This window comes from Xiphophorus couchianus, chromosome 4 (genome assembly GCF_001444195.1).
Source record: "Xiphophorus couchianus chromosome 4, X_couchianus-1.0, whole genome shotgun sequence".
Classification (NCBI taxonomy): Eukaryota; Metazoa; Chordata; class Actinopteri; order Cyprinodontiformes; family Poeciliidae; genus Xiphophorus; species Xiphophorus couchianus.
Genome location: NC_040231.1, coordinates 33,793,075 through 33,819,825, shown reverse-complemented (window position 1 = coordinate 33,819,825; position 26,751 = coordinate 33,793,075). Strand labels below are relative to the sequence as shown.

The 26,751-nt window shown below is 37.8% G+C and overlaps 1 long non-coding RNA gene across 1 annotated transcript; it reads left to right on the top strand.

Annotated features, from left to right (window-relative positions):
- The first annotated feature begins 8,953 nt into the window (after nt 1-8,953).
- On the top strand, nt 8,954-26,489 carry LOC114143147 (uncharacterized). The gene is made up of 4 exons (XR_003595175.1): nt 8,954-8,964; nt 15,454-15,461; nt 19,676-19,677; nt 26,372-26,489. It is a non-coding gene; the product is annotated as an uncharacterized LOC114143147 (long non-coding RNA).
- Nucleotides 26,490-26,751: the final 262 nt, after the last annotated feature.

The following is a 26,751-nucleotide window of genomic DNA, read 5'->3' as shown; positions in this document are numbered from 1 at the left end:
TAAAACTAACTAAAACAATTTATAAACAAATTTTAAATTAATTTTACTTAAAAAAACCTCAAAACAAATTAATACCATCATTGTCAGATAATTTAAAAATATATGTGACTATTTAGGACAACATTATGAAGTATAGTGATTCTGTATTGGTTTCTAAAATATTTATTATGATGCTGAACCTCAGCATCATAATAAATGATGCTGAGATTCATTGTCTATCTCATACCTCAAATGATGCTTTGAGGTATGAGATAGACATTTGAGGTATGTCTATCTCATACCTCAAATATATTTCTGAAAAAGTCCAGAGCTTCAACTCCCAACCTCTTTTGGAAAACATCCTAATATGGCTCCTGAAAAGCCAGAAATGTCAACATGACCATGTTTAAGTTCATATGTTTTCATTGTCTTTATACATTTTACAAGTTGTACTTTGTTTGCTTGTTGTTTTTCTTGCTGTTGCTCTTATCTCTTTCATACCAACTAGCCAGTTGGAGTAAAGATGTAAACTAGTCATCTGGCTATAATCTCCCATACGTACATGCTATTAGTCCCATTTTTAAGATAAACTAAAGTAAATCGTTCCCAGACTTAATGTTTACCTCTCCCACTCTAACTGCAGTATTCTACTGAGGGTGTAGGGAAATGTTGATAGATTCGCAAATTCCTATGACTTCACCATGAATTAAATGTTTAACTCTGTACACTCAGACTGCAGAGTGCTATTGTAGTCAAATATGGGCGAGTTAGACATTTGACCTCGACCTTCAACATTTGCTTTCCTTGAAACTTTCACTTACATTTACTACATCCTGCTACCAGCAGTAGTGGTAAACCTTTACATCCTCCCACATTTGACTGTTGTAGATACAGAGAATAAAAACTGAAAGAACTTGATTGAAAAGATTTATTTAAAAGCCAACATTTGGACATTTTTAAGAGGTTGTAAGTCTGCTAAAAAAATGTCCAAATGTTGGCATTTAAATAAATCTTTTGATGTTGGTCAGTATTTTATTTAACTTATTTAATGTCAAATAACCCTACCACAAAAATATCAATGATTCTGTTTGAATAATATAATTTCTCTTTCAGTTTTAGTTTGTAGAAAATATTGTCGGAATAAGAATGAGTGAAAGGACTGCATGTCGTACAGACAGCAGGTTAGGTTTTCACCTTGTGTTACTGTGATGTTTCAGCCAGTTCAAAAAACACGCATTTGTAATGCTGAAGCTTCATACATTCTTTGTTTATGTACATCCATCATATGCTTCCAAAGTTTTAATGAACCATAATCTTGCCACACTCCCTAATGCAGGGGTGTCCAAAGTCGGTCCTGGAGGGCCGCCATCCTGTGTGTTTTAGTTCTCTCCCTGGTTTAACGCACCTGGATCCAATGATGGCTCATTAGAGGCCTTAGGAGAACATTGACAAGCTGAGAAGGTTGTTACTACAACCAGGGAGAGAACAAAAACATGCAGGATGCCGGCCCTTGAGGACCGACTTTGGACACGCCTGCCCTAATGTGTTCTTGTATCATACGTATATCTGTTTCAAATTATGAATGTGAAAAATTAGTTTCCATAGAAACTTTGTACCAAAATTGCTAGACTGTGGATTGAAAATTATGTTTAAAAAGTGGCTTATTAGAAGGTAGTTTGTGAAATGTTTGTTACAAAAGTACATTATTGTTGCAATAACATGAGGAAACCATAAAATTATGTCTCATACTTCAACCAAGCAAAACAGCCAGATGAAGTTGTGGATATTTTTCCTTATAATTCATAACCACACATTATGTATATAGCCATCAAACTATTTATACTGGTGTGCGTACGAACTTGTATTATATTCATTATATCTGGTGTCTGAAATTGTTTTTCAGGATTGCCAACTTGCCCCACATCTCACAGTTTCTCACACACACCCACGCCTGCACGCACACACACACACACACACACACACACACACACACACACACACACACACACACACACACACACACACGCGCGCACACACACACACACACACACACACACACACGCACACACACACACACACACGCATACAAAAACACACACACATATATATATATACACACATATATATTCTAAAGTCCAATGACACACCATATTGCCAAAAGTACTTGCTCCTGTCCCCCACATACATGTCAGCTTGAGGGACATTCCAGTCTTAATTCACAGAATTTGCTATGATGTTGTTCCAAATGTCTCTTCAACCTGTTATGGGAGTTTTTGACTATTCTTCCAGAGGGACATTTGTTAGGTCAGAAACCGACGCTGAGCGAGAAGAACTGTGTCAAAGTGTCTCTTTAATTCATCCCAAAGGTTTTAAGGTCAGGTCTGCCAAGCAACGATCCCCTCTATTACTCTTCACTCAGTTCAGACACCTTTCTCCTAACAACAGACTTGCTAACTAGATTGCCAGATAAAGGTATGACTTATCACTACAGAGAACACATTTCTAGTGTCCAAATAGAGTCTGCACCTTCAATAGAAATCGTTTCTCAACAGCAGAAGGTCCAGACCCTCTGGACAAAGTGACACCCCCTAACAAGGGCCTGGTTAACTGAGCTCCTGAGGGCAAAAACGTTTGGTGAAGTAGTCACTAGGCCTGTGTCATGGATTCTATACATCTGTTGCAACAGAAGTAATGGGAACACTTGAATTCAGTGATTTGGAGTAGTGACCCAGTATTTTTGGCAGTATAGTGTTTGTGTTGATGTATTGAGCTTGACAGAATTGTTGGTAAGAATCCTTATGTGTGATTGTATTCTGTAACCATCTGACATCATAAGTCAAACTTCTTGCTATATAATCAGAAAAAGATGAATGAGAAAAATAGATAAACAATATGGAGTTCACAACTGGGCTACATATTGTAAGCCTTTATTAACAGTGTCTGTATATTTTACCTTTGATGTAGAATATAGGCCTAGCATTTTATTTGAAAAGCTCTACTACATCTTTTTAAGGAAAAAGTAATACTGTATGTGTTGCCCAGTGTCTACAAAATAGGTCACATGATATTTCAAAGCATTCTGTAGTGGCATGCTGTTGTACTAAACATCTATTCATTTTTAGTCTGCTGCTCTCAAAGAGGGAAATGAAGATTTCCTACAGTATCTAAAGCTGTTACTAACCTCGATCACAGTCCAGACTTTAAAGATGCTTTTTCTCTAAAACATTACGAACATGCAATGACATTATTTATACTGAAATCTCTAAACCCATAAGTTCTTGACTAAATCCTGCAGCTTTTAGACTATTTATTTTTAAATAATAAGGTAATTCACCTCCTGTATGTTTTTTTAAATATTTCTATGCTTGTGTTTGGAACATACATGCATTATGAAAATTTGTAATTTAATGTAAATTGATTTTGCTGTGTGTGGGAGACATTTCTTTTGCTTAATAAACACATTGGGATCCATATTTATGCTGCAGTTGTCATTAAACATCTCCAGATACACGTTCTCATGTTAAACTTTATTAGGTGTGGGATGAAAAAAATATTTAAGCAGTTTTGCTCCAAGTAGACTTGATGCAGTATTTATACGATCTGATACATTTCATCTTTAATCAGTCGGTGAAATGTGGCGTTCAAGTGACCGTTGCTGAGCCGCAAGCTTCCACCAGAGGGCAGAGCTGAGCCTGGAGCTGCAGTTCCCACTAAGGGGCTCTGACACACCTGCAGATCATCAACCCTCCTTAACCGTGCTGCGCCTTCATTGCCTGGGTGTTAGCCTCTGCGGTACCTCTTGTTCTCCTTGTGTTTTTGTGTCTTATGCTTAAGCGTTTCACTAATTCCTTCATCAAAGGTTACCTCCAGAGTTTCATGTTCACAATTTCCTTGCAGTAGTTACTGGCAAGGGTGTAAATCCCCCCAATCTCATTATTGGGGGGCGGAGGGGAACCATAAACAGGAACATTTCTTAAGAGCAATTTTGGGGGTGTCGGTGAGGTACCATTGAAATGTAACATATGGTTTAAAAAGCTTTTAAACCATATGCTGCAGGACCAAAAATGACTAGCAAAGCACATCAAACATGTTTTATTCTCAGTAAACAGCCTGCAGAGAAATAAAACTAAAATTCAAATTTTGCTTTGATACGAGTTTTGTTCAGTCTGACTGATCTAATCTCTGCTACATATTTACAAAAATTGAAGGCTCTAAATACAAAAGCTTTAATGAGTAACTGCTCTTAATAAAATTCCTAATAAACATTGATTTATTGAAATGGCTCCCAATACAAGCTGAGGCCCATTTAACTTATAACTTGTTAAGTAGCTTGAACAAATAATTAGATAGAAATGAATATCTGGGGAATATCATAATTTAAAGGTAGCACTTAAAGCACAAGAGTTTATATAGAAAAATATTCAGATTTTATTTTGTGCTCTTAAAGGCTACATTGAAGACAGTGAGAAATAAAGGTATAACTTTTTGTCAATTTCTATCTGATCTCGGCTCCCACACACAGAGCTGGGTCCACTTGCTCAGCTCCCTCCCTCCCGTTTTAAACTTGTCTAATTTAACTAAAAGTTAAAGAGTTAAATATGAATGAGATGTTTGCTACCTTTAACAAAAAAGCTTAAGTCTATGAAAGCAGTGTAGCAGATTTGCTAATAAGGCAGCTTATCATGATTCAGTCAAAGTAATGAAATAAGAAACTGTAGTCTGATCTTTATTGTTAATGTGTTTCTTCCCACTGAGCAGTGAAAGTAAATAAAATGTTTTTTGCTTTAAGTATTTACTTACTGGAGCGGTTTTTAGTTGTGCTGCAGAGCCACAGCAACAACTGGCTCCTCACTTCAGCGGCTCTGACCAGCCTGTGCTGTTTGCAGTGCTGCTGTTGCTCCTCCTCCTCCTGCACTTTGGACTGAATATTGTTCTCATAATGGTAGGAGGGGAACTAAAAATTAATTCTTTTTTTTTTTTTGAGATAAATGGAGGATTTATCTTATTTTATTTTGCATTTTCATATTGATATTATTTAAATGCAAATGTTTCTTCAATTATTATTTTTTGGGGGGTGGTAGACAATTCTAGATTTTTCCAAGATTTGGGGGGTACGGCCTCTCCTGACCCCCCCAGGATTTATGCCTATGGTTACTGGAGCAACCATCTGCAACCCTCCAACACCAGGCTCTTTCTGTCATTTTCATCCTGATCATCATTGTCATCACCAATTCCAACCACCAACCCAACCTGTTCAACCTCCATCCACACTTCCATCTACAGCACAGATGTCAAACTCCAGTCCTGGAGGACCACTGCCCTGCAACTTTTAGATGTGCATCTGCTGCACCACACCTGAATAGAATAGTTAGGTCATTAAGGCTCTGGAGAACTGATCTGCACAAGAAGGAGGCAATTAAGTCATTTCATTCCAGTGTTTTGTAGCTGTGGCACATCTAAAAACTGCAGGACAGCGGCCCTCAAGGACTGGAGTCTGACACCCAGCAACAGCTAACCTCACTCTGCTCATTCCTCTCTGGCTTCATCAACTCATTCAAAGTAGGCCATCGACTTGACTGATTTCCTTAAAATAGGGAGAAAGACAAGAATAAATATTTATTAATGTATTCTATTAGTTAAAGAACTGTGAACAATAGAGTGGTCAAGACCTAGACCACCATTTTTATACTAAAACTCAAAAGTATGCTAAAATCCTGGCTGCTGCTTTTTGCCATAATAAAAATGTAATTTCTAAGTTCCTGCAGGTGGCAGCAAAGATCAAGTATTTGGATGGCTTACCAGTGAATAAAGGTGTGTAATTTACTGTAGATAAAAAAATATTATTCTACACATTGCACCACATTCCTTGCACTAAGCCTCTGCACTGAAAGCAGACATTACATCCGCCCCCGTGGTGCAGTGGAGAGCAAAGGGACATGCTTTGTTACCTTTACATTTCTCAGGGACAAACTTGGAGACTGATGAGGGAAACTGTCCATACACATACACTCACAAATGTAAATATTTTCACAGTATGTTTAAATGGCACAACAACTTGATTGGAAGTGCTCAATTCACACTTACCATGCTTAAAAATAACAAATGTTATATAACAATTCTAAATTTTAAGAAATATAAAATCAAAACAACTACTGGGTTGTAGAGCTGGTTACATAGTGTCATATTTAAAATTTTCAACAAAAAATGAACAAGGAAGTGTTTTATCTCTCCACTATCAGCGTACAGTAAAAATACACTGCTCAAAAAAATAAAGGGAACACTTAAACAACACAATATAACTCCAAGTAAATCAAAATTCTGTGAAATCAAACTGTCCACTTAGGAAGCAACACTGATTGACAATCAATTTCACCTGCTGTTGTGCAAATGGAACTTTGTACAGAACAAAGTATTCAATGAGAATATTTCTTTCATTCAGATCTAGGATGTGTTCCCTTTATTTTTTTTGAGCAGTGTAGATATATCCATAAAGAAAAAGAAGGAGGTAAAAACCTAGAACATCTTTTATCCACATTATTGGATTCTGTGTGGTGTGAAGCTTAATTGATTTTGGGTTTGGGATATACATTTCTGTGATTTTTATGTCAATTTTTGTTAGTAGGTTTAAAATATGAAATGTAAGGATTTGTGATAATACAGGAAATTTCTAAAACTGATTGACACCTAAATCTCAAATGTAGGTAATGTCCACAGTGTGTATGCAACATGTAACCTTTAGAAATGCAGGCAGATGGATATGTCTCAATATGATGAGGTTGTATGACAATATTTTACTTCACTTTTTTGGTGCCTGCAGTGGACCTGTCTAGTTGTCCCCCGCCTGTCGCTCGTTGACTGTTGAAAGCTTCTCATAAACTTTGTACTGCAGGTGGCAGTACAGGGAAATCCAGATTTCATGTACACTTACTTGAACACAAATGGCTTCTTGTCACCTTCTATGGAAAGTTGGTTAACACAGATTCAAATCACATTCAAAATTTGATATTGTGAATATATCCTGCCAATAGAAGCAATTCTATTGACAAATGTTATGCATGTTTCAATACATAACGTTTCTCTAAAGTAAGCTGTTGAACTTTAGCATTGTGATGTTTGCCATTCTCCATATAAACTGTATTCAGAAATTCCAGACAATAAACACCAGTTTGACTTTCTCCTCCTTTCTTTCTCATCTAAGCTGTATCTTATGAATCTCCTCTGACTCATCTATTTTTCAGTATATGTTTTCAGATACCAACATTCCCCCCCAAAAATCATTTTTGCCAGTTACAACTTTAAATTTTTGTTTACTTGAGACATTATTTAACATTCATTTATATGTTGGTATTTTAGAAGTTTAGAAGAACCACATTTTCTGGAAATTTTAAATTTCAACACTCTGTTTTGTCATCTTGTTTAATGACAAGATTAGGTCCCTTTCTATAGCTACAACATAACTTCCTGGAGGCAATGGAAGCTCTAGCACTGTAAAGATGGTAGTTGTAAATATTTTAGCACTTAAATAATCATTTTCCTTAACAATGGCTAAACAAGACAAAAAACACACACTCACAATATCTGTAAATTGTCTTCAAAAAGTAGAGTACATATAGTATTTAGTACCAAGTTAGCTTGGCACAGATAATCAGACTCTATCTTTTAAGAACCGCAGTTGTGGTTCTTAAACCACTGCTGTGGTTTAAGAGTGTTTTTTGACAGCTGTTTACTGTCAAAAAATGTGTCACTGTTGGCATTGTGAACAATTTGCCACAACTAAATAGGCAGTCTGCTTTATTTTATAGTTTACAAAAATACTATTCATTCCACTTGAACATTCTCAGTTGAATGCATTCATGCAAAGCACATTCTGTAGGCTGTTGTGCACTGCTGTACAACCTAGCTATCAGGAAATAATCTGAATTCAATTCACATCAGTTTATTTATATAGTGTCAGTTTTCAACAAACATTATTAGGAAGGATTCAATTGAAAAACAGGTTCAACTCATGTCCCATTTACCTGCCTGTTATCTCAGCTGACCACTGTCTCCATCCTTTTACCTTCTGCTGCTCCTTCGAATTCCTCTGCTTTTCTGAGCTTGACATCAGGTGAAAAAAGAGGCCAGTTTTTAATCAGTTTTAGCAACTAGGTAAAACCAGGGTCAGTGTTCCACTTGTCCTTGAAGTTCTGTTTTACTTTTAAATGTACTCAAGCTCAATGGTTTACTCTCACAATGTGACTGCTGTTCATTGACTGCTGTTCATTGATGCACTAAACCCAGATAAATCTGGCCTCCATGGCTGCCAGTACTGCACTGTCAAATTCCATGATCCTAAATAGCCAAAGTCATAACAATGCCTGCGACCAGCCACAGTGCTTCATAGTCATAAAGGCCCCCGGCACGCTCAATTTATCATACATTTTGCAGTTTCACACCCATTCACAGAGAACCCTTCGTGGAGCATTAATGTTGCTTTGTGAAGAGAGCCTTTGACACTCAGCCTGATGCACCTTCCACGGCTTGCATTCATGCCCAACCTGATGAGAAAGGCGCAAAGAGACAACCCCGGCACCCAAATGCGGACTGTTTGGTTTGCGGCTGACACCCTGCGCTCTAAATAAATGATCTAAACGCTCATCAGAGATTGTTTTGCCACTGCTTGCCCTCAGCAATGACATAAGGGGAGGGGTTAGAGGGGCAACATCCCCCCCCCATGGCCCCATGGAGGCCAGCCAAGATGAATATGAGGAAATGAGGCAGACATCTAGTAAATAATAGTTGCCATTGTGCCTCTCAGCAAGCAGAGGTTGGGGTTGGGCTGGAGGCAATGGTGGAGGGAGGAGGAATGGGGGACTCTGCATGATATGCCAGGCCCTGACATGGCACCCAGACCCAGAGCTGTCACCCCTGCGGAAACATCACCCTCGCCTCCACAATTTGTGCACTTAACACTTCAGTTGGCACATGACAGGTGCTTATTTCCCAGTGCTGGCTTTTTCCCCTTGCAGTGATGCCTCTGAGCTCCGGGCACACACAGCATCTGGTATGGGTGTCTGTCCATGAAGCCGCTTGCCTTAACAGCTCATCACTACACCAATGATACGTTATACAGTAGAACTGCACATGTTACATTTTGCACACTGGCATGGCTGCAGTGGGTTGTAAGTGTGGACAGTAATGTTGTGGGACAAAGAGGTCATAGGTTCACAGAAGTCCTGAGACTATCATGTTAAATCAGTATTTCATTGCTTACATTCTAAAAGACATCTAAATGGGATTCTGAAATGAATGCTATGACTGATAAGTATAACCACTACCAGACACCTCTGATGTAGCAGCTGAATACATTCACAGCTGTGGTCAAGAGCCTTGTGCTATTTAGCATTGCAGAATGGCTCTGGTAGCTCTTTGAGGATGTGGTAATGCTTTTTTTTTTTGCCATGATCTTTATATTGAGCTCCAGGTTACAAGTACATTATTTGCCAGTTTCACACTTTCACTGACATAAACAAAATGTATTATTATTAATTTAGCAGAAACAAGTCAAAATTTTGTCATGTAAAACTTTGCACATGACAAAGACACGGATGTGTATTAAAACATTTTTGATGTGTCATCAAAAATGAAAACATAAGTATTAGCACAACCTGGCCAGATTAAGGAGTGTTACAGAGGGGTTGGCCATTATCAAAGTAAAATGTTCTACATTAAAGATGAAACTACCTATCTGTATGAGACCTTTGAAGTCTTACATTTCAAGACTTACATTTTCTCTTCACTCTGTGAAAGAACACTTTATTAGTTTTGCATATCTTTTTTATGTGCATTCCTTCTTGCTTGTCTGCAAGTTTACTGAAACATCAAGTGCTCACTTTAACAGCCTGATTCATCTAGTGTTCTGTTGTGAAGATACAGTTGCAGGATAGTGAAAAGAAGGAGATAAAACAATTTAAATGTAAAAAATAATGTTCTGGTTAGCAGCTAAACCTCAATATGTTTTTTCAGATTTGTTGGTGAGTTTTTGAAAGCTAGAAGTTCATGATTTCTGGGGAGGCAGAGGTGACACCGGAATTATTACTTTCAAAGTGCAATGCGACTTAGATGTAACGTGTAATGCAACGCTTTAGAGGTGTAGTGACGTAGAAAATACAGATAGTTCCTATAAAATGTAATGGAGTAAGGGTTGAAAGTACCTACAATTAAATCTATGTAAGTAAAGTACAGATGCATGAAAAATGTACTCAAATTCAATAATGCAGTTCTTGTTCTTTGTTACATCCCACCACTGGCTTGCAGGTAAGTTCTTTTACAGGAGAATAGCCAAAAGAGAACATGAGGCAAGAAGTGACAAAGGTGAAATTCGATGAACAGTCCAGCAATGAAAGAACCAGGGAATGGAGAACTGTGGAAGGACAACAAGGCACAGGTAGAAAAGCACACTGGAGTACTACGCTGTTTACCACTCTATGTGAGAAAACCATCTGGTATCTGCCTCATGGAACTACTCCTGCTAAACTGCTCCTGATTGTGACTTATTCAGAACCAACCAGCTGCAGCCAATCCTGCCTGGCACACCCTTAACAAGAAATGGTCGGAGAGAGATGACAATGGAGAAAGGAAGTGCATTTGATTTGTTCCAACTGATAGACAGATTGACCTGAAATCTGAAATAGTTGAAAACTTGAGTTATTGTCTCTATAAGAGTGTGGTTTGCACTTCCCAGAAAGAGCAACACATCATCAGCAATATAAATACATGTTGTGGATTGTATTTGCAACAGGACTTGTTGATAGAACTGAAATGAAGAGATCAATTCTATGACAGACACTGGAGTCTTCCGTCATCAAGAGTGGAGGATGGATTTTCTCTTTTAAGAAATAATCAGCAACTGGGTGGGTATATTATATTTTTTTCACACATAAGAGGGAGCGTTCCTGCTGTAGTGTAGAGGTTTGAAGTTTTAACAATAGTATTTGCTCTCAATATTTGAAATGCCTCTTGTAATATGTTATTGAATTATTAGTAGGCTACCTGATAAATAAACAGCCTCACTCGTCCCTCTATTAATTGTAATATCTTAGTGTTGGATTAAGTCAGTAAACCCTCACTGAAGGCCCAGGTACTAAATTTACAGTCTGTCACTGGTGTTATTGCAGGCTTGAGAGAAGATGGAAGAGTTCTGGGGGAAGCGGTTTAAACACAGAGCAGACAATATTAAACTTTGAAAGGCAATAAGTCTCAGTGAGCAGTGATATCTAAACACACACTTCAAGAAGATGAGAGATGAGGATATCAAATTGAAATATCTCAAGTATTTGGAATAATTTTTATTTCATTGCATTGTGCCTAGCTAAGTTAATTTAATCTTCAAATGGTCAATTCATAATTGTGAAAAGGTGTGTAAAATCATTTTATTATTATTGGTCCAATTCAGGTTCTGCATATTAAAACATTATTAAATGTTAAATGTTTGTGATGCATATCTCATTTCAAGCAAAACGTTTCATATTACATTTTTAAGAAGGAAACACATGAAAGGAGCCCAAAAGCAAGAAAATCAGCAGTGCATTGAGGGTTCTGTCCACTGAGACAATAACACAAAACAAAAAAAGAGTGTCACTTGCAAGAAGAATAGAATGTGTCAGTAGGACTACCCAGAATGAATCAAAGAGTAGGAGCTAGCACTTCAGGAAGTTTCCCCCCCTGGGATGAAATGATAAGACAGCGCCTCAGGCAGTAGAAGACATTGAGTGATGAGAAATAAGAGGAAATATGGCCCAAGCCTTTCCATAGGATAAATCATTGACTACTAACAGACACAATATCCTTTTACTGGCAACACGGGAGCCTCCATTGTGGTTTAACAAGACAAACACAAGCAGCAGATCTGTAGAGGATGACAGGATGAGCGTGAGACATTCTGAAATGTCTCAAGCACATTTCTGTCCCATTATGAAATGGGACAGAAAGAAAGCAACAAGCACATCACATTCCACATTAAATGCTAACACAGCTCCACTTTGCTCCTATCCATCACACATTCAAGATGATTTGCACCTGACTCACCCCAAGAGTACATCAAGCAACAAATGAAACTGGAAGATGCTAAACAAAAGTTAAAAATGGGAGGAGTTACACTGCTTACTCAAATCATGGCCAAAAATCAAAAGCAATAAAACTTAATTTAAAAAATATGTTGGGTTTACTTCAGGGTCTGGCCTCTTGTTGGGTCCGTTGAATTATGAAACTCTATTTTCTGCCCTTCCACTTGACAATTTAGCTGGTTTAGCCTTTGAATTAATACTGGGTACTTGTATGGTAATTTTCAGTGTGTTCCGTTGACGGCACTTAAAGAAACGCTACCAGGTCAGCCACTTATTGCCCTTTTCACTGGCTCACCTTCAGAAGCCCTGCTCTTCTCAGTCCGGCCTGGCTCGGCTCTACTACGAAGTAATCAATTTTCCACAGAACAGGCTGTACAGCTCCCTCTTCACTGTGGGCTCCTAGAGAGATATTTAAACTCCTCCACTTGGGGCTGGGAAGTCTTTCCCAACCCAGAGAAGGAATTGAAGCCAGTAGGACCACATCATCTGCAAAAATGAGAGGTCTCAAGCAGACGGGTTTTAGAGTACTTGGGCAGGTCATGGGGTGGGAAAACCCACAAAAGTCAGAGTGGGAAGAAAAAGCTTGTTGGCTGCAAGGAGCCTCCTGCCAGCCTGGCAGGAGAAGCAGAAGTCTTCATACTTCTGCTTCTTTCTAGGCTTGAGGCCTGGACCATCAACACCTGGCTCCATTCAGGAGTGAATGTTAATTTTCTATGTAAATGCAGCATTTAACATGGTAAAAGTATGCACTGGCCTGTAAATTTAAAACAGGACCAATGTTTCAATAAATAACTATTAAATCAATCAGGTTATTTGTAGTGTGCACAAAAACAAAATAAATAGCACTATTTGCACTATAAATAATTCCAAGTACAATTAATTCCAAGAGTCATTATGGATACACTAAACAAAAATACTTCAATACAATATAAATTACATTCATAAAAAATCCAATAAATATACATCACGTAAATTACCTGATTTAACTTCATCAATGGTTTTCTTTCAGGTCTAATATGGATGTGTGGATTTATTTCATTTAGTGAAAAATCAGACTTGGGTCACTTCAGGCTGCAGCATGAACTAAGGCGAGATGGGAAAACAAAGAGCTTGTTTTAACACTAATTTAATATTGTACAGATTACATTTAGAAAATATTCAATATAATATAAACAAGCTATAACTTTTCTGTGAAATGTGAGAAGCAAGATTACATTTTCATAATCAAAATGTAAACTTTTCTTTAATGAGTCAGCTAATTTTCTGACTAATACCTACAAATATCTGACTTTGAAAGGCTGTGGGAAATTGAATCTGAATTTTCTTCTTCATCTAATGACACTACAGCCACAAATGTTTCTATCTGACTTTATTCAGATAGAAACAGGAGTGAATGTTAATTTGTTTTGTAAATGCAACATTTAAAAATGCAAAAGTGTGCACTGCTCCAATCTCTCATCAGAAATAAATATTTCCCTCACCACAGGTCTTCATTTAGATTTCTTTTACAAAACTTTTCAGAATTTATATAATCTTGAACACTTGGTTTTTGTTTCAAAGTACCATTTTTCTTAAAATCCCAATAAAACATGAAGCCACCAAATCAAAATTTGTTAGTTAGCGCATGATCAAACCTAAACCCAACTAAAGTACTCAAAACACCCTCCCCCACACACTAGGGTGTGTGTGGGGCATAAGGAGGGTTCTCATGGGTTGTGGAGAGAATAAGAACTACAGAGAAAGAAAGGCAGAAATGAACAGACAGAGAGAGATGGTGGTGGGGTGTTGTGGTGTGTGTTTGTGTAAAAGAAAAGATAAAGAAGCTCTGTCACACTTGTTCATGGCCCTCTTGGTGTCACCTGGGAATCTTGCAGCAGCCGTCCGTTCAAGAATCCTTCTAAAAAATTGGGCCTGATCTCTTTGTTGAATAATGCATCAATATTTTTTCTTTTTTTGTAATTTAAAAAAAGCTAGCTTTTAGTTGCTGTAGTGGGACAGTAATGCCACCTGACAATCGTTCCCTGCAGTCTTGACTGTGGCCTGCAGGAAAAGTCAGACTCCTTATGATTGACAAGGACAAAAACTGGAGTCGTCCTACTTCAGTTTTTGAATTGTCAACTGCAGCCCTGGGATTTGAGAGTGAAGGATGAAACCCTGACATTGAATACAAGACGTTAAGGACTTAGGCATGACAAGTATGATTACCATATCCAGTAAAGTTCTTTAGGGCACCAAGGTTAGCAACAGCCTCAGCAACACATTTTATTATTTATAACATTGGAGAAATTGAATACTTGTTTGAGGCCACACAGCTTACAGGTGTTTCAAAGAAGGTCTGTACTGCAGAAGTACCAGCACCTTTTTGAACTTTTACATTACAGCAAATTTTAGTTAATAGCATATGAAATAAGATAACATTTTTCACTGTGGTAATTATTCCAAAACTAAACTGCAAGTTGACCACTGGATATAGGCACCAGCACCCCCTAGGGATAAGTGTGTTAAGATGATCGATAGATGGATGGATGGATGGATGGATGGATGGATGGATAGAAATTGCTATTTAAGCAAGACAGGTTGTGAACAACAGCATATCTTAAGGAAGTAATAACTTAACGTGTTGAACAGTGACACAGTGGTAAGCCCCTTTGTCTTGCAGCAAGAAGATCCTGGATTCAAATCCTGACCATGGCTCTTTCTGCTTACGGTTTGTAAGTTTAAACTTTTATATTAGTATTTGACTTTTGCTTTAGGTTAATACATTACCATTATCTTTTCTGTCCCGTTCAGTTCACAGATCACAAACTGAACGGGCAGTTTTCTGCTTAGACCCTCTCCTCTGAGTCTTTCAGGGGTTCCATTAGGTCAGCTACTAACCTTGCCTGGGTCCAGGACTGCATAGCACCCCACCCACAGCATTCTATAACTGGTACAAGAATAATACATCTTCATCAACCCCTTATTCTACTGTTCCCTTCTTCCCTGTCCTAACTGCTCCACACTTATAGATTGTTTTGTTTTTCTAATTAGAACATTTATTTTCTATGTAAAAATACATGTTTATATGTATGACATTCCTGCCACAGGAAGTGACATTTGTTAAATACCTGTTATAAGTGATAATTTCAAAATTGGAAGTATGTAATAAAAACACTATTATTTTTGATATGTTTCAAAAGTTGTAATTTGATTAATTGAAATTCAAGTGTGGAATCTAATCAATATTTAAATAAATCTGAGGGTGAAATCATACATAAAATGTTTTTTTTTTAAATAGCTTTTTACTTTCTGTTCTAAAGTATTTCATGAATGAATTTTAACTGCTACTGTCTTGCTAAAGAAAACCCCTAACATGCACAGAACCTCAGAGGCAGATCAGTCACCTTTCTGTCCCATGCTTCCCCCCCCCCACTGACTGATTTGATTTGTAAGGTGGAGAGATAAAGTAAATTCTACAGAATCATTAGACAAAATATGTATGTGAAATAATTACTCAAGATTTAAATACAAAATATTAATATACAGTAATATTCAGTACATTAGGATATGTGTTCAGATGAGGCCCAGTTGTTAGATCGAAAGCACCTTTTGAAAATAATAATCTTTTATCAAATATTAAACATGCTCTTCATTAAGTCCACATTTCTGTTTTTAAAAATTGTTTTCTCATTGGTCTGATGTAAAATTCTAATTTAAAGTGGCATGTTTTCATTAACTGTTAGTGGAAAATCATCATCATTTTTGTGTAAGTGTGTAATTAAGCTGTAAAATGCATTTAATTTGTTATCCGATGATGATATTTAACATTACCAGAACCTGCTACAGTTTTCGATTTGTAAACATGACGGTGGCTGTTTTAGACAGGACTGACAGATAGAGATAGCTATAGCTAGGAGAAGACCCAGAGGAAGACCCCTGACCATGGATAAGCAGAAGAAAATGGATTGATGGATAGATGGAGTACAATGTGTAATTGTGAGAACTCAGGACTGTTTTTTGCATATTTACAGATCTTGGCAGAACACTGCTAGAACCACTGTTCTTATGTATCAGAGATAGAGATAGAGATAAATCTTTATTGTCATTGTCACAAGGACAACGAAATTTAAAAGGTGCCATCAGTCAGTGCATATTCTTAAAAACAAAAAATAACTGTCTCACAATTCACACACAATGTAAGAATTAACAAATAACTGGTAACCCCCCCCCCCCCCCCCCCCCCCCCCTCCACACCAAAAAAAAACCCCCTAATAAATAAGAACAGCCACATTCTCACATACTGTACATCAATTGTAAGATAAGAAGAATTCTAGGATAGACAGGAAGAATGTTTTTGGATGATGCCTTACTTTCAACAGCAAAACTTAATGTGTTATGTCTGCCTCATAGAGCTTCTTCAGTGTAATATGAACAGACATTGGGTCATACTGCCGTTAGCTTCATGCTGACCAGCAGCTGCTGCTTTAAACACGGATCAATTCTAAGACCCACCATCAGAAACGTAACTGCATCTTTTTCCAGTGCTTTTAAGGCAGCTACTCACAGGCCTGGTTTCAAGATAAACATAACCTTCATGACTCCCTGTAATTGTCTCTTGAACAGTTCAGACACACTGGCTGAATAAACGAAGCCTCTCAATAGTGTCTCCTTGTCACTCCAGTGACAGTTACTTTAAAGGGACTGAAAAACATGTTTTTCATTCCTATTCTCAAGAAAACCTTTTCATACTTATGTTTTTCTTTTTTCTTCCTTGCTTGATCCTAGGTGACTCTGTCTTTTCTTCTCTGTGGGATAAATTGATGGCAGTGCAGGAGTTAATTGTAAAGGCATGTGTTTGCCTTCCCGATGGAGAGTGGATGTGGATCAGGATGGGGTCAATGTTCACAATGACATGTTTTTTTTCTTGGCACTGTAAACGGAGAAGAGGCCATGGGAGAGTGCTGAAATCAGGGTGAAAACAAGTTCTACCAAAGCACTTACACCTATTCCTATACAGCAGGCAATAAAAGAGAGAAATAATCTTAAACATCAGAGAGGATAGCACATCCATTGGAAGATGCAGCTTCACAGAAATCTAGAGTTAGGATTCGAGGACACAAAGAGCATGTGGGCATGAATAAAACTTTGCCAGGCAGCAAACACAGAAACAGTCTTCAAAACTTCAATCCTCGAAAATGTCTAAAACTGTCATTTATTAATTAATACACCTTCAAGAATTCAAGAATCCTGATTACTTTTGTTGTCTGGAATATATTCTGAGACACATTTTTGTACAAGTCAAAAGCAAAAGAGAACATGTAATATTTAGCATGTTGAAAACCACATTTTTATTCTTATGCCAAGACAGTTACAGAATCATGGAATTAGCTGATGTTAGCAATACAGAAGGAGGTACAGTGGTTTGTGCAGTGTTTTGAGTGTTGCGGCTCCCGTACATGATGTTAAGTGGAGTTTGACTCTGCACCTACTGTCCACACACACTGAATGCAGCCAAGGCGAAAACATTCTCTGAAACAAAACATAAATAAATAACTAGAAGTTTAGCAAAAGCTTCGAGTCAAAAGTTTTATGAGACGGGAGTAAACTTTTCGGTACTTTTTGTCAGTACCTTTTTGATTGGAGGTGAAAGGATATGAGAAACAAAAGATGCTACCTAACTTCAGTCATGTTTGCTAACTCTTGAATATTTAAGAAAATTAGTAGAAGTGAGAGTTGAAGTTGCTTATTACTCTGAGTTCTGAATCAGATATTCCTTCAGAAAAACTGAAACAAACTTTGCTCATTCTTGGTGAAGCAATGCAAACGAGTCTGCAGTTGGCTGCCGTTGCAGAAACATGGAATCTTAACATCAAAACACTGATGGTCATTACTTCAATAGAGAGATCTGTGACATACAGAAGAAGTAAAAATGATCAAAGGGTCTGTGCATACAACTACTTTTAAAAAAGGTTTTTCATATAATAAATATTTTGGTGTTCAGTTAAACTCTAAAGCATTTTTAAAATAGATAGTTATCTATAGTTTTTCTCTTATGTTATAAACAAGATTCTAAGTTTTGCACATAATGTTTGAAGTCTTTAAAAAGTTGTTGGGAGACTTCCGGTTGAGGCAGCACCGTGTGAGGACGTGGGTTTATGAGCTCCGCACCTGAACCATTACATTTATGATACTTCTCTTATAAAATTACGCAATATAGCCCCACACAGGCTGTTGTGTATATATTAGATAACAAACAGGCATTTTTTAGGCATGCCTAAAAAATCTGATTTTTTAGGTATGCCGAAAAAATCTCAAGCCAACAAGTTGGGACATAAGGGCCTCTGAAGCGGAAGCCAGCTCAGCTAACCCAGCTTGCTCAAATGTAACAATGACGACTGCAGCGGGCAACCAAAATGCCAGTATGGAGGAATTACAGTCAATGAGGCCTTTTCATCCATTTTCTTCAATTGTTCTTCAAAGAATTAAACATATGTTTAACCATCTGGAATAAGATCATCCAGAGGATTACAAAGGAATATTTGACAGACAGAAAGAAAGAGGATGGTGGACTATCCCTATCCAATTTCCTTTACTATTACTGGGCAACCAATATCCATAAGGTTTTGTAGACTTACGGATCAGTCGGATACTGAATCTCCAGTTTGGGTCCACCTGGAACAACAGTCTAGCAATTCAATTTTGCTTAGCTCATTAATATGTAGCCCTTTACCATTGAGTAAATGTCATTGGACAAACAATCCAGTTGTTGGAGGCTCTTTAAAGAGATGGTCCTAATTTAGGACTCATTTTCAATGCAGAAATGCACTAACTGCATCTCCTGTGCGATGCAAAGTTTAGTTCACCCCATTTTTGATAGATCCATCCTTTCAGAAGTGGCACGAGAGCAGCCTAACTTGCATAATGGACCTTTTTGAAAGACACCAATTTATTTCTTTTGAACAGCCAAGAAGGGACTTTGGTATCCCTCAGACTGACTTTTTCAGGTACGTATCTCCAAGTGTGTAGTTATGTGAAAGCTAATTTCTCCTTAACGCTGCCTCAAATAACATGGATTGGTGAATCTTTAGATATGAATCTGACTGATAAGTGCTTAGTATATACTAATATGTATATACTTAGCTATATATGGTAAACTTCAGAATGCTGCATCCCCATCACTTAGAGAATCATGGGAAGACGAGTTAGGGGAACTATTTACTGATACTGCCTGGCAAGGATCTGCTCCTCTTCAATTTGCATTAGACATGGCCTGCTGCAGTTTAAGATTCTGCACAGATTGTACTCGGTCCCTAATAAACTAGTTAGAATGTATCCTGATGTAGACCCATCTTGTATTAGGTGTGGGCACAGCTGATTTCAGTCATATGTTTTAGTTATTCCCCAGGCTTCACTCCTTTTGGGAGTCAATCTTTAGGACAATTACAATTCCATGTGTAAGAGGAATATTGGTTGAAGTTCTCTTACTGCTTTATTTGGGGTTGTCCCTCCCGCTACACCAATAACAATGCAACAGGCCACACTACTTGCAAGACGCCTAATATTATTCAACTGGAAGAGAGTAGCTCCTCCGTCTCATAAGCAGTGGGTAGAAGATGTCATGTTTCATCTGAAGCTTTGAACATCTGAAACATGCAGTCAACAACTTCATTCAACAATACAATATCACCTGGCAGCCATTTCTTCTGTATTTTGAGACAGAGTTGTCCTGAATATATAGCCCTCCCCCCTTCCCTTCTTACTCAATGTGTGATGTCAGCACCTGTTGTCGTTTTGCTTTTGTCTGTTTCATTGTTGTCCTTACATGTTTAAAACAGATAAAAAGATTTGAATAATAAAAAATTGGTGGGAGACACATTTTAACACCTTGTAAAACCAACATTCTGTTGTGTTTCATTTATGAAAAAGACAAACAGTAAGTAACTGTTATTTACTTAGTCTAGCTACTGATTTGTAATTTTTTTTCATGTACACCATTATATATATTTTGGATTAATATGATTAAGATGGAGAAAATGGAATTAGGAAAAATTGAAATTTTTTAAAAATAAATTTAATTTAGAAAATAATAAAACAAGTTTCATAGGGCTTTCATTCTATTAATTTTATTCAAATAACTTTTCCTTCTATTTTCACTCCAGTCTTTGTAACTAAAACTTTTGTCTCCATATATTTTTGGAATTTGTGTCTTTCATATTTGCAGTTTGCTGGAATATTTTGTATAGAGAAAGGCTTCCATCCATCCTGTCACCCTCTTCACCATCTAGCCACTGAGAGCCTGCTGACCAGTGGTATCTCCATCTGGTCTGGGAGCTGCAAGGCCTCAAACTGGAAGTCTCTGGAAAGAGTGGTGAGGACAGCAGAAAGGATCATTGGGACTCCTCTCCCCTCCATCCAGGACATTAGACCAGATGCTTCTTAGCCAGAGTAAACCAGATCCTCTCTGACTCCACCCATCCTCTGGTCATCTGACTGGCATCTGGCAGAAGATTCTGCAGCATCTGCTGTCGAACAGCCAAACTCAGAAATAGTTACCTCCCATTTGCTATCAAATTACTCAACACCAATAATCCCCCAACTGAGACTGTCTGAAAATCCTAAGGTATATGTAACAATATTACTTGAATATGTATTTATAGGCACACTTGTGGTTTTTCTGTTTTTTTCTTTTCTTTCTGGGTTCTCTGGTGGCAAAGCGACAACCTTTTGGTGCCAATTTCTGTTCTGTCTTTGTGCAACGACAATAAAATAACTCCAACTCTGTCTTCAGTTATGACAAATCTTTCAAAGGTTTTCATGTCACACATAGGTTTTAATAGCCATAAATTTGAGCTAGTAGTCTGAATAAAAAAATACACGCTTTTGTCTGTTTGCACAACAAAAGCAGGAGGACAATGGAGTTGGAGGCCAGCACAAATGTGTGAAGGAATAAGGTTCTCCCATATTTCACTTGAAGCTGAACAGTCAATGTGTGGTCACGTGGTTGCAGGACATTTGTATTTGCACACAGGCAGATCACCTGGGGACATCTCTTCCACTTCTCAGTAAACCCCATGTTACATATCAATACAGCAGGGGTGGGCATCTCCAGACTTCATGGGCCGGTCTCCTGCAACTTTTAGATGTATCTCTACTTCAACACACCTGAGTCAAATAATGAGGTCATTAGCAGGACTCTGGAGAACTTGACAGCACTTAGGAGGTGATTCAGGTGTCGGATTCAAGTGTGTTGAACAAGGGAGACATCTAAGAGTTGCAGGACGCCGGCCCTCGAGGACCAGGATTGCCATCCCCTGCAATACAGTCACAGAGAAAGAGCCACAACTTTCTGCAGACAACCTCCGAAGATGATGACTTTGCAGTTTCCATCCAGGGGTTTTTAACCATTTGACAATCTTTGCAGGTATATTGTGAAGAATCATGTAATTGTACACAATTCCTCATAGCTCCTTAAATATATTCATGTCACAAGCAGATTCAAAAACCAGATGGTGGAAAGTTCACATACACCATCTGGTTTGCTGAAACGAAATAACAACATTGCTGTCGGAGTGCATTTCCACAGAAAGCAAGTCCCCAAACCTTTGACCAATCATACAACACATGGTTCAGGGCTCTATGCAAAAGAGTTTGACCTGGGTCTGAAGTCGAGAAAGGGAAGAAGAAGCCTCCTTGAGTACAAGATTACGGCATTTTCATCAAGCAACTACTTAATGAGAGATGATTTTGAAGCTTAAGTAGCCTAGTAGTGCTCATTTTTATCCAAACTGCAAATTTGATGTGATGTTTTCTGGTGGCACCTGGCCTTCTTTGGTCTGGCAACAACAGACCCCTCCCTACAAAAAAATCTGTATCTTAAACATTTTTTTTTTTTGCACATTTTGGAGTTATCGTGCATATTCATAAGAGTTATTACGCCTGCTTGCCCAGGTTGGGTAACTTTGTGACAGCACAAGCCAGCAGAGCACCCAGCTGATTAGGAAACACAGCGTTGTGGTTATAGAGGTAAAGATTCATCCCTGTAACAGACTAATAAACCATCAACTTCAGCAGAATCACATCCAAAGACTTTGGTATTACCTAAAGCCAACTTTGCTCATCTTTGGACAGCAAATGGAAGTACAGCTAGGCAATGATCTCACATTTGTCTCAGCAATTGTTGTTCAGTTTCTTTCACATAGTTCACAAGTGTAAGGTGAGTATTTATCAAAGCTTGTTTAATTGATCTTGGCAGATCCTGCCAGCAGACAGCGGGTCCACAGCTCCTTTCACTGCACCCAGCAGAGACTCTGCATTGATGTGGATAAGGGAATTATCTCTACTCTGGTGAGTTGGACTGGAGGACTCTGTCAATTAAACCAATCTATGTTCTTACTATACAAAGCTTCAATACTGATTGTAAGTCTGCAATCTCACTTCCATGCAGTCAAGCAGATGGCCAACATGGCAGTTCAAGAAGGTGAAAAGTGACGAGGAAAACACTGCTGTGTTAGGAGCTGTGCTGTGTTTTATTAAAATCTACACTTTTACCATGTTTCTCAGTACGTCAAATAGCTGGAAATTATTAGCTAGCTCTGTGACTCACTGTGGAGGTTTTCAAGCTCTGTAAATAAATGTGCAACATCTACACAGCTAAGCCATTTATTGTATCATGTAAAATGTAAAAAACACAAAAAAATGATTTTGATGCAGCACTTCTGAGAAAATCAAACTGGCAATGATGAAAACAGTGTTGCTAGTTAAAAATGTTGTGGGTTCAAACTAATTGCACAATGGGAAATTAGGCAAATAATCTTTGACAATATTGGTTTCGTACAAGGATGTGGGTTCATATAGGGCATATTTAAAGGACCTCACAATGATATACCATGTCAGTGGTTTAGGAAAAAATGCAGAATCAGAGAGAGAAATTCCATCCTATGCTTTAAAAAAAACAATAAATAATAACAATAAATAAAAATAAAATTTGCATAAAGGAAGGAATTCAAGAAAATAACAGCTATTTAGGATTTTGTTATGGCCTGGCTCAAAGTATATTTATCAAAAAAACAAAAAAACAAGAGGGAGGAAGAAGGAGTGAAGTACAAATGGAAGTAGTACAACCTCTAATCTTCTACAGTTCTGTGGAGACGCTGGAAAGACAATATCACTAAGTTTATTTGTACAGCACATTTCAACAAAGTAATAAAAAGTTACAATACACTCTGTTCAGTGATTTCTGAACTAACAACAGTAGTTTAAAGTCTATTCTCTGGGCTCCAGAAAGCCAGTGGATGACTTTAGACCTGGGTGATGAGCTAATTTACCAGTCTCTGTAAAATGAATAGTGTAGCTGCAGCACATCCAAAATGCTGCTGCCACAGTCCCGATAAACAAAAATAAAGCATACCAAACATAGTTACAAGCAGGTATTGTGTTGTCAATGTGTATTTGATTTCTCTGCAATAGTCAATGCAGCAACACTATGCAAGTGCTGATCATCTGATGTTTTTGCACCAGTTTTTTGGCAACAGAATAGTTCACAGTACTGCAGGGTATTTCATATAAACCATGTGTCTAGTCCTATTCATCCTGGGAATGAAACTAAGGCCAGTTTCTATTATTTACTAGTAGTCTTTGGTTAAATGATTCCAACAAAAAACACCTATCGGGTGGTTATTTTTGGTTTGATCAAGGGTAATAATTTTGTAAGAATCAAAAACCATAAGAATCTGAACCAACCAAGATGGGATGTGATAGTAATCAGAGGCGGTCCTGGCCTGTTTGGTGGCCTGGGCAAACCACCTTTCTGGCACCTCAACCCCAAAGTTGTTGTTAACTTGAATTACTAAAGGAAGATAGGGCATGGATGCAGACATAACAGAACTAAACCTAAGGTAGCTAGATAGGAATACTAGACAAACTACAAAGGAACTGAAATGAGGAGCAACTAAAAGGACTAACTAGGACCACTGAAGGAAGGCATACATAGACTCGGACATTTAAGAATAACTGAACCTAGGGTGACGAAATAAGTAAGAAATAGACATTTATAGAAATACTCATGTGCATGTTATTTATTTATTTATTTTAGTCATTTTGAACTCTCATCACTCTTAGGTATATATATTTTATAAACTTTGTCTCATATATTTATATTTGTGCTATTGATATTTATTACCTCAGATGGAGTAGCTTGTCAATGAATAAGCAATTTCTCCTTGGGGGATCAATAAAATATATTCTATTCTATTCTATTCTATTCTATTCTATTCTAGACATAACTAGAAACACTATCAGGGAACTGAAAGAAGGAAAGCAAGAACCAAGACAATACTAACCAAAATAATTTACGGTACATCAAAATAATACAACTAAAATGACCATGAAGGGTTAACCTAACGTGAAACATGATTAAAAGCAAAACCAAACCCAAAAACCCTGAATCCTGACACAATAAGAATATTCATGCCTTTTCTAACATGCTTGGTAGGTTAACAAACCCTCCTGTGAACTGCACTCTACCAGGTATGCAAATTGTTTTTTATAAAGAAAATTATAACATTTAGAGGGTTAAGATTTGGAAATAATGCCTTTTTAATAAAGCAAATAAAGCAAAAATACTGAGTCTACTATGTCAAAACTTGATGATATCTTGATTACCTGATGGGGTTTATTAGTTTTCATGGATAAACATTACAGATCAACTATGACAGGACTTGTAGAGAAAAGATACAAATGTAGTTTTAAAAAACAGGAGCCAAAAAAAACCAACCTTCCATGTTGACAGTCTGTAACAGAGATTTACATTCTGTAAATCTATTTAGTCAAGACAATCCTGGCAGCGCTGGGGTGCAGAGGTAGTCCTAGTCTGTCTGGTGCCCTGGGCAAACTGCCCTTCTGGAGCGGCATGTCCTCCCATCCACAAAGTTGTTGACCGGGGTGGGGGTTTGCATTAGGCACTACTGACATGAAGATCCTCGGGTTCTAGGAGTGGGGGGCGGGGGGTAAATTTGAAAACCAGGGGAGGCACCGCAGGGGTTGGGGGGTCCATATCAGAAAATGCCACAGCTGGGGTGAACAAACATTGTACTGCAAAAAATATAAAGTTTAGGAGATTAGGCATAATCATGATGCAGAAAGAATCTGAATATTAGCACTGAACATTGAAATAAAGCTCCCAGACATCAGCTTCATTCACACTCCTGCTAACTACCATCCCCCCACATGTGTGGGTAATGGATTTTTTTCAGGGCAACAGTATCAGAGCTGATTTTGACAAGTCCCCAGGCTACTCTACAATTCCTTTTGAAACCCTTTTTTTGGTAGTCTTGTTCAAGTAGCCCGAGGCCATGGCCCTCTGAGATCACACTGTTATTAATACAAACATGTCAAACCGCATGTTGAAATTCAAAACAGAAGTGCCAAAGTGTCAAGGTGTCAAACTCCTGAAATATAAATTATGCTTTAATATTCCTAAGCAATACACAAAACATCCCTCTGTGTATAAAAAAGAATAATCCACACAAGCATTTATTTTTTTATTGTATTGTAACTGATTGCAGGAACAACTGTGCCATTGTAGATTATATAAAATTTCAAGAACCCTCAAGGACTAACTGGACTTGGTCTGCCACCCTGCCCTGAAATTTCCCCTCCATGTTCCAATGCACCACCAAACCCCTCCTCCCGCCTCCATACCAGTAAAATGCAAAAACAAATGGCAAAACTATCCATAGCCATTTAAATTATTATATTTTTGTTAAATCCTCTTTAAATTGCTAAGCAAATTTTACACATGGGTCACTTTGTTCTACATATTGTACTGAATTTTGCTAAAGCTTGAATTTGTATTGTCTTCAACAGTTTTATGTTGCTGTATTATCTGTTATTTCATTAGAAGAAAAAACTACCCTTCCAATAAAGTTTTGTGTCTTGTGTATTGCCATCTGTAAAGTCTCAAAAAGCATCAGTCAACTGATCAGAATATTGCTGAAGACATCATAAGTTTTACGTTTTATTTATCTACTTTTGAACACGTTATTTATTAGTGGGGGTCATTCTGTATGCATTTTAAGATATTTTTTTTGTTACAACTGGACAACTATTGTCAACAAATAGGACTATTGTCATGCAAAAGCATGACAATATTTTTGTCAATGTAGGATAGACTACGGCGACTCCACTGAAGGATGACTGCAGCTGGACCGGTACCGGTACCACCCGGCTTCTTCTTTAAGTTTTACTCAGAGCTCCAGGATGATCAGTCTGGGCAATTTAAACGCTAATAAACCATCATCAACATTTCCAAGCTGATCAATCGCTCCCTCTAAATCCTTCCATTGGCGATGTTCTCCATCAGAGCCAAAGCGCTCCACATTTACGCGGCACACCTTCACGCAGCTACTTATGTACGTGTGATACATACCTTGATCACCTTAAAATAATCAAACCTGTTTGGAGTTAATCTGCTGATTCAACCATGTTTTCTTTTTTTTAGTGAGAATGAAATTACCCCATAGATGCATTTAATGCGCTTCGGCGCACAGACCAATGCGTTACATCATTATGAGACAAAAACTGAGGAAAAGTACTATTTACATTAGTGGGAGGTTTTCACATCCTTTCATTTTAAATTTCTTTATTTTCTGTGCGGGGGTGTGCGTGTGTGTGTGTTAGGTTATTGTCTGAG